Source organism: Callithrix jacchus, chromosome 22, assembly GCF_049354715.1.
Source record: "Callithrix jacchus isolate 240 chromosome 22, calJac240_pri, whole genome shotgun sequence".
In the NCBI taxonomy this organism is placed as follows: Eukaryota; Metazoa; Chordata; class Mammalia; order Primates; family Cebidae; genus Callithrix; species Callithrix jacchus.
The window spans coordinates 46657079-46665027 of record NC_133523.1 but is presented as its reverse complement, the minus strand read 5'-3'; the positions used below and the strand labels follow the sequence as shown (position 1 = coordinate 46665027).

Sequence of the window (7949 nt, the reverse complement as noted above, 5' to 3'; positions counted from 1 at the left end):
TCAACATCTTGCTCTCGGGTTTCCCTGGAGGCAGGCATCTCTGCAGGGTGCAGGGCGGCCAGGGGCTGCAGAGGGTTGGGACATCCCGCCCGGATACGGCGGTGAGGAGACAAGCCTGAGAGTACCTGGAGCGTGGAGAGGCAGGAAAAGGTGCAGGGAGAGGCCGCGGTGCTGTGCAAGGAACGTGGGGTTGCATCTCTAAAGAGCTGTGGGTCATTCAAGTCCTCCCTCAAGACACCGTGGGACCTAGATTCAAGGAGAAGCCGTCTGTCCGCGGTCCCAGGGCGCAGGCGGAGTTCCGGAGCGGTCTTCGGACGCACGGGAGCTGGCAGCGCCTCACTGAAGCTCAGCCAGGCTCCCGCCGGCCCGTCGTGGCCCCGAAGCTCTGTCTGCTGTGAAGGTGGCAATGCCACAGTCCTCGGGGCAGCAACGCCCCTCACTGCATCCTGTCGAGCTGCAGCTGCGGCACCAGGTACTGCACGAAGATGGTGCCTCCGGGGGTTGCGGCTGAGAGGACCTGGGGCACGGCGGCCCGGTAGCTGTAGCCTGCAAAGCCGGCAGCCGTAGTAGGTTGGACGACGTATGGGTGCTGGGCGTAGGTGGCCAGTGGGTACTGGGCGTAGGTGGCCGGTAGGTACTGCGCGTAGGTGGCCGGTGGGTGCTGGGCATAGGTGGCCGGTGGGTGCTGGGTGTAGGTGGTCGGTGAGTGCTGGGCGTAGGCGGCCGGTGAGTGCTGGGTCGGTGAGTGCTGGGCGTAGGTGGCCGGTGAGTGCTGGGTGTAGGTGGTCGGTGAGTGCTGGGCATAGGTGACCGGTGGGTGCTGGGTCGGTGAGTGCTGGGCGTAGGTGGCCGGTGAGTGCTGGGTGTAGGTGGTCGGTGAGTGCTGGGCATAGGTGGCCGGTGGGTGCTGGGTCGGTGAGTGCCGGGCATAGGTGGCCAGTGGGTGCTGAGTGTAAGTGGTCGGTGAGTGCTGGGCATAGGTGGCCGGTGGGTGCTGGTTGTAGGTGGCCAGTGGGTACTGGGCATAGGTGCCCGGTGAGTACTGGCTGTAGGTGGCCGGTGGGTACTGGGCGTAGGCCCGGCTGGCCGGCGTGTACTCCATGTAGGGCTGGGACAGCGATGTGACCGGGGCGGCCAGGATCACCGTGCTGGGCTGCACGGTGACTGGCAGGTGGATGTCCTGCGAGGTCAGCCCGTAAGTCCGCTGGATCGAGGCGGGGTGTAGCTGCGGCACCCCAATGGCAAAGCCCGTTTGGAGGCTCGGCGGCTTGGCGCCCAGGTAAGCCAGGTTCACGTTGGTCTTGCGGCCGTCGATGACAGGGTGGGGGTCTTCACAAGCCCTCTGGGCTGCCGCCGGGTTGGCCATGGTCACGAAGCCGTAGCCGCGGGACTTACCGGTCTGGGGGTCGAAGATGACAACAGCCTCCTTGATGTCGCCGAAGTCCTCGAAGTACTTCCTGAGCGAGGCGTCGGTGGTGCGGTACCGCAGGCTGCCCACGAAGATCCTGGTGAACTTGGTGTTTGGCGAGCGGCGCATGACGCTAGGGGCGGACGGGGGTGACGGGATGCCGGCGCCGGGGGCGCGCAGCGCGGCTGCAGTAGCCCTGGGGGCGTCCCGCCGCCTACGGACCGTGGCCGCGCGGGGCGGCGAGAGGCGCGTCTCCAATAGTCAGGCAGCACCGCTCGCGCGCGCGGCTTCTGCAGTGCGCTCCGAGCTGCGCCGCGCTCCTTTTGACTTTTTTTTTTTTAATAGACTGAGCCTGTCGGCCAGGCTGAAGTGCAGTGTCGCGATCTCGGCTCACTGCAGCCCCCACATGGTCGACAGAACGAGACTCAGTCTCAAAAAAAAAAGGGGGGGGTGGGAGGGTGGGGGGAAGGAAAATGTTATCCTGGATTATCTGGGTGGGTCCCATGTGTCTTTGAAGCATAAATATACGTCAGAGAGATGCAATAGCAGAGGAAGTCAGAACTCAGGAGCACGAGAGTGGTTTCCCTTGTTGTAGCTTTGAATATATGGGGGCCACGATAAAGAAATCAATTCTGACAACAGCGTGAATGAGCTTAGAAGTAAATTCCACCCCAGAGCCTCAACAATAGAGCCCAGGGCTCTGACCTTGATTTTGCCTTGGGAGACCAAGGTACTGCACAGGTACTGTGCAGAAAAACCTGACACAATCTCTAAACTGGGAGAAAATAAATGAGCGCTGTTGTAAACTGCTGGCTACACTGTGGTCATTCATAAATAGAAAATTAATACACACCGGACAAGTGTAAAGATAAAATATTTAAACACTAAAATAAAAAGCAGCTGTTTATATCCGGACATAATTTTCATCAATTTGAGGTGTATTTTCCTGCATATACAATTTCATAAATATCTAAAACTGCATCTGAAATTACATACAAAATATATATGTATATACACGCCATTCAGATATCCTGTTCATTAGTCAAAATTTAAATATATATTTGCAGGGTTAGGTTTCTGTCTAACTCAATAGTTTTGACCCATCAGTGATATTTTTATACCAGTTGAAATACGTCTACACATTTTTTTTAAGTGCCACATCAGATTCCATGGTGATTGTGAATAACCGTGTCATTGCAACACTCCCTGTTTACACACTGGCAGAGCTGATTGTGTCTGTCTGTGCCCTGCTACAGCACACATCACAGCATGTGGATCACACTGATTGAGCACATCTGGTTACCTGTGTGGTCCTCAGATACAGGATTATTGCACCATGGTGACTGCACATTCTCTGCAAAGACCACTGATAACAGGTCTTGCAAATAGGCATCAAATGTCACATCCCAACAAGTGCACACCCAGGTAACTCCACCTAGTACCACCTTCTCCAGGCTCCTGTCATCTTGTAGAAGGCCAGAAAAAAAAAAATGTGATTGGCAGAAAAATCATAGGTGGTTTTCACTGGGAGCCACAGTTCGTGGAGGGAAATGGGAACGGCTTTATATGGGCTTTTTGCTGGGGTGAGTCCATCCCATATCCCCACCACTGTAGGAAAATCTGGGGGCATCTCTGGGAAGTCACATGAAGACAGAGTTGAAATTCACATTTCGTTCTCCATGTAGGAACTCATCACTCCTGATTCTCTCCTGTGGCAAAGGATTATATCATATGATGTTTGCTGGAAGCTTCTTAGACAAAAAGCATTTGTCCCTATTTGACATGACGATGGTGATTAATTTTTCTCCCGTACACATTCTTATGATCCCATTCTCTCTTTGTATTTTAATATATTCCAATCTAATATGTAATACTGAACATTGCTGGGATAAATTTTACTTGGAAATTTTGTGTAATTTGCTGTCACTAAACGAAAAGTGCTCATGTTTTATTTTTGTTATTGCCAAGTATGCTTGATGGAAGATGGAGATGAAGTTTTTTCTTAATGTGATTTTTTTCTTGTATTTAAAAAAGTCACTGTTATACGCGTCTGACAAAATTAGAGATGAAACTTATTCTTTATTTGTTTTTTATTTTTCCACGAGTTATCGGTGTACAGGTGGTATTTGGTTACATAAGTTCTTTAGTGGAGATCTGTGAGATTTTGGTACACCCATCACCCGAGCAGTGTACACTGCTCACCCCCTCCCACTCCACTGCATAAGCCCCCAAAGTCCACTGTATCATTCTTGTGCCTTTGGGTTCTCCTAGCTTAGCTCCCCCATATCAGTGAGAACACATGATGAGAAACGTATTCTTTAAAATGCAGTCGTACATATGAAAGAGATTGTATAACATGGGAGAAACATGTTACCTGAAGTTTTCATAAAACCTGCCTTTCAAACAAATCAGATTTTATTCAACTTGAGAGATATATTGCTTACCTCCCTCATAATTTGCATTATTATGTATTAATCAATTGAGGGAATAAATGTACTAATTACATTTTCTCTTTCTTATTGAGTTACTATTAATAACATTTTTCTACAAAATAAGCAGCTATTCTACAGAAATATTTGGTGCTACTGAAGTCTACCACTCTTTGGCCGGGCATGGTGGCTCACGCTTGTAATCCCAGCAGTTTAGGAGCCTGAGGTGGACAGATCACCTGAGGTCAGGAGTTGGAGACCAGCCTGGCCAACACGGTGAAACCCTGTCTCTACTAAAAATACAAAAATTAGCCAGGGGTATTGGCAGGCACCCATAATCCCAGCTACTCGGGAGGCTGAGGCAGGAGAATTGCTTGAACTAGGGAAGTGGTGGTTGTACTGAGCCAAGATCACGCCATTGCACTCCAGCCTGGGCTACAAGCGAGACTTGGTGTCAAAAAAAAAAAAAAAAAAAAAAGCAGAAGAAAGAAATAAACAAACTCGTGAACACAACTGAATACTAAATAATATAGAAACATAGTTTTCCAATATTGAAATATATATTGTTATATAATTATATTGACGTAAAATATACCATCACCAACATAGTTTAGCAGTATGTAGTATACCAACTTCTCTTAACAGAAAATTCCATATGGTAGTTATTTTCTAGCTAGATTGACGAATTATTTTCTCCACGCAAAAATGTTTACTGGCTCTGCCAGGCGCGGTGGCTCATGCCTGTAATCCCAGCACTTTGGGAGGCCAAGAAGGGTGGATAACCTGAGGTCAGGAGTTCCAAAACAGCCTGGCCAAGATGCTGAGACCCTGTTTCTACTAAAAATAAAATTAAAATAAAATTTAGCCAGGCGTGGTGGTGGTTGCCTGTAATCCCAATTATCTGAGGCAGAGAATTGCTTGAACCCTGGAGGCGGAGGTTGAGTTAGCCGAGATCGTGCCTCTGCACTCCAGCCTGGGGGACAGAGCAAGACTCTGTCTCCGAAAAACAAACAAACAAAAAAAGGTTTACTGGTTCTATAATGTGGTAGGCAGGTCTTCAACTCCTGGTGCTACTCCTATGTTTATGTTATCTGACCTGCCAAAAGGAATTTGGCTTGTAATTTACCGCTTAATGAAGCTTACTAGTCATTTGACTTTTGTTTCTTTAAAGAAAGCAAATTTTCTTTTTATCATCAGAAGATTCTAATAAAAATATTATTATGAGACTAGGTACCTTTATTCTCTGGGACCTGGAGCACCTGCATGCTCAGCTCCTCGAGGTTGGTTGGGAGAGAGACCCCCCCACCGCTGTCCCCCGTCCTGGGACAGGATACCTCTCACCTCGAGCCCCCTCCTCCGGACCCCCGCAGCCCTAGATGCCCCATAGCAGCCCATCCACGGCTGGCAGAACGGCCTCCTCCCTCCACCAACCCCCAAGACAGGCAGGAACCGTCTAGGGCTGGCACACAGCAGGTGGTGCGGGGGGAGAGGGAAGACGCACCCCCTCCTGCCCACAACCGCCCGGGCGGGCACAGCGGAGCCCCGTGTGCCAAAGGTGGCACCACCCGGGTCTAGAACACAAGTGCCCTGAACGCTGTGGGTCTTCTCCCCTTCTACAGTGGCTGAGGAGTTGGGTGGCAGGGAGGGAAGGGAGAGGAGCATCAGTGCTGGGACCTGAGACAACTCACTGTGCCCCCACCCCCCCACCGCAGGCGGCATCAGACAGTGGCCCGGGAGGACCTCCCATCTGCGGTGCCCATCTCGCGGAGAGGCTCCTGGCCCGTGAGCCGGCAGACACTATTACACAGAAACACTGTCGTGGTCGCCGTGGACGGAACCAACCAAAGCAAGTCTCTCCAAGTCAAAGTCAGCTTTTGGATTCTTGGCGGCGGCAGGATCCGCTGCAAAAATAGACTGAACGTCTGACATTCTCTTAGTAGCAAAGCAGTTACAAGAAACAAGTTGCAATTTGAGTGCTTTGACTGAAAGGGGCCCTTGGCCGGCTGTCCCTGTCACCCGCTGCCCCTGTCACCCGCTGATTCTTTACCGGCTGCCGGTTCCCGGCTGCCCCTGGAGGCTCGGCGGCTTGGCGCCCAGTGCACCTGCGCACCTGGGAGCTCCTCCAGCGTGGAGAAGCCGCCCACGCGCCCTGATGGAGAAAATGGGACTCCAGCTGTGTCCCCGACTCGGGACTGCGCTCACAGCTTGTGAGAATAGAGTTACAATCAACAGTCCATTCAACATCTTGCTCTCGGGTTTCCCTGGAGGCAGGCATCTCTGCAGGGTGCAGGGCGGCCAGGGGCTGCAGAGGGTTGGGACATCCCGCCCGGATACGGCGGCGAGGAGACAAGCCTGAGAGTACCTGGAGCGTGGAGAGGCAGGAAAAGGTGCAGGGAGAGGCCGCGGTGCTGTGCAAGGAACGTGGGGTTGCATCTCTAAAGAGCTGTGGGTCATTCAAGTCCTCCCTCAAGACACCGTGGGACCTAGATTCAAGGAGAAGCCGTCTGTCCGCGGTCCCAGGGCGCAGGCGGAGTTCCGGAGCGGTCTTCGGACTCACGGGAGCTGGCAGCGCCTCACTGAAGCTCAGCCAGGCTCCCGCCGGCCCGTGGTGGCCCCGCAGCTCTGTCTGCTGTGAAGGTGGCAATGCCACAGTCCTCGGGGCAGCAACGCCCCTCACTGCATCCTGTCGAGCTGCAGGTGCGGCCCGGGGTACTGCATGAAGCTGGTGCCTGCGGGGGCTGCGGCTGAGCGTACCTGGGGCACGGCGGCCGGGTAGCTGTAGCCTGCGAAGCTGGCAGCTGTAGCAGGTGGGGCGGCGTACGGGTGCTGGGCGTAGGTGGCCAGTGGGTGCTGGGCGTACGTGGCCGGTGGGTACTGGTCGTAGGTGCCCGGTGGGTGCTCTTCGTAGGCGGCCGGTGGGTACTGGGCGTAAACCCCGCTGGCTGGCGCGTACCCCATGTAGGGCGGGGACAGCGATGGGAGCGGGGCGGCCAGGATTACCGCGCTGGGCTGCCCGGTCGCTGGCGGGTGGATGTCGTCCGGGGTCGGCGGGTAAACTCGCTGGATCGAAGCGGGGCGCAGCTTCCGCACCCTAGTTGCAAAGCCCGTCGGGAGGCTCCGCCGCTTGGCGCCCAGGTAAGCCAGGTTCACGTTGGTCTTGCGGCCGTCGATGACGGGGTGGGGGTCTTCACAAGCCCTCTGGGCTGCCGCCCGGGTGGCCATGGTCACGAAGCCGTAGCGGCGGGACCTGCCCGTCTCGGGGTCGGTGATGACCACGGCCTCCTCGATGTCGCCGAAGTCCTCGAAGTACTTCCTGAGCGAGGCGTCGGTGGTGCGGTACCGCAGGCTGCCCACGAAGATCTTGGTGAACTTGGTGTTCTTCTGCCAGCGGTACATGGCGGCGGGGGCGGCCGGGGACCGCGGGGTGCCGGCTGCCGCAGCACTGGGCGGGGGTGCGCTGCCTATTGTCCCGGACCGCGCGGGGCTGCGCTCACGGTGGGCGGCGGGGAGCGCGCGGGGAGGCGAGAGGCGCGGGTCCAGCGGGCAGGCACCACCGCTTGCGCGCCGCTCCGGCAGTGAGCGCAGAGCTGAGCTGCGCCTAGCTTCTTTTTCACTTTTTATTATTTATTTATTTATTTATTTTTGAGACTGAGTCTCTCTCTGTCAACCAGGCTGGAGTGCAGTGTCGCGATCCCGGCTCACTGCAGCCCCCGCATGGTCCACAGAGCGAGAGACTCAGTCTCAAAAAGAAAAAAAAAAAGGAAAAGAAAAGAAAGTTATCGGTTATTATCTGAGCGAGTCCTAAGTGTCCTGGAGGCGGAAATAAACGTCAGAGAGATGGAATAACGGAGGAAGTCAGAACTCAGGAGCACGAGAGTGGTTTCACTTGTTGTGGCTTTGAATATATGGGGGCCATGAGAAAGAAATGAATTCTGACAACAGCCTGAATGAGATTAGAAGTAAATTCCGCTCCCAGAGCCTCAAGAATAGAGCCCATGGCTCTGAACTTGACTTTGGCCTTGGGAGACCAAACAGAATACCCAGAAAAACCTGACACAGTTCTCATCTATGAACTGTGAGAAAACAAATCAGTGCTGTAGGAAATTTCTGGC

At 53.9% G+C, this 7949-nt stretch overlaps 2 pseudogenes; both read right to left on the bottom strand.

The window, feature by feature from the left end:
* Positions 1-436: 436 nt before the first annotated feature.
* LOC118150116 (RNA-binding protein 38 pseudogene) lies at positions 437-5102 on the bottom strand (annotated as a pseudogene).
* Positions 5103-6510: 1408 nt separating this feature from the next.
* LOC103790080 (RNA-binding protein 38 pseudogene) lies at positions 6511-7266 on the bottom strand (annotated as a pseudogene).
* Between the last annotated feature and the right edge of the window lie 683 nt (positions 7267-7949).